The sequence below is a fragment of the Leuciscus leuciscus genome (assembly GCF_965113295.1).
Source record: "Leuciscus leuciscus genome assembly, chromosome: 10".
Classification (NCBI taxonomy): domain Eukaryota; kingdom Metazoa; phylum Chordata; class Actinopteri; order Cypriniformes; family Leuciscidae; genus Leuciscus; species Leuciscus leuciscus.
The window spans coordinates 45,007,034-45,007,443 of record NC_138734.1 but is presented as its reverse complement, the minus strand read 5'-3'; positions in this window follow the sequence as shown (position 1 = coordinate 45,007,443).

Sequence of the window (410 nt, the reverse complement as noted above, 5' to 3'; positions counted from 1 at the left end):
ACTGTGGGATTATATGAATGCCTGGCTGAAGAGATGCGACTTTAATCTAGTTTTAAACTGGGAGAGCGAGTCTGAGCAACGAACAGTATCAGGAAGACTATTCCAGAGTTTTGGAGCCAAATGTGAAAATGCTCTCCCTCCTTTGGTGGTTCTGAATATCCTAGGTATGACCAAAAGCCTTGAATTTAGTGATCTTAAAGAGCGCGATGGATTATAGGGCGATAGAAGATCCGTTAAATAGACTGGAGCTAAGCCGTTTAGGGCTTTATAAGTCAGTAGCAATACCTTGTAATTAATACGGAACTTTATAGGTAACCAATGCAGTGATGATAAAATCGGTGTTATATGATCATATTTTCTTGATCTCGTAAGAACTCTAGCGGCGGCATTTTGGACTAACTGTAGCTTGT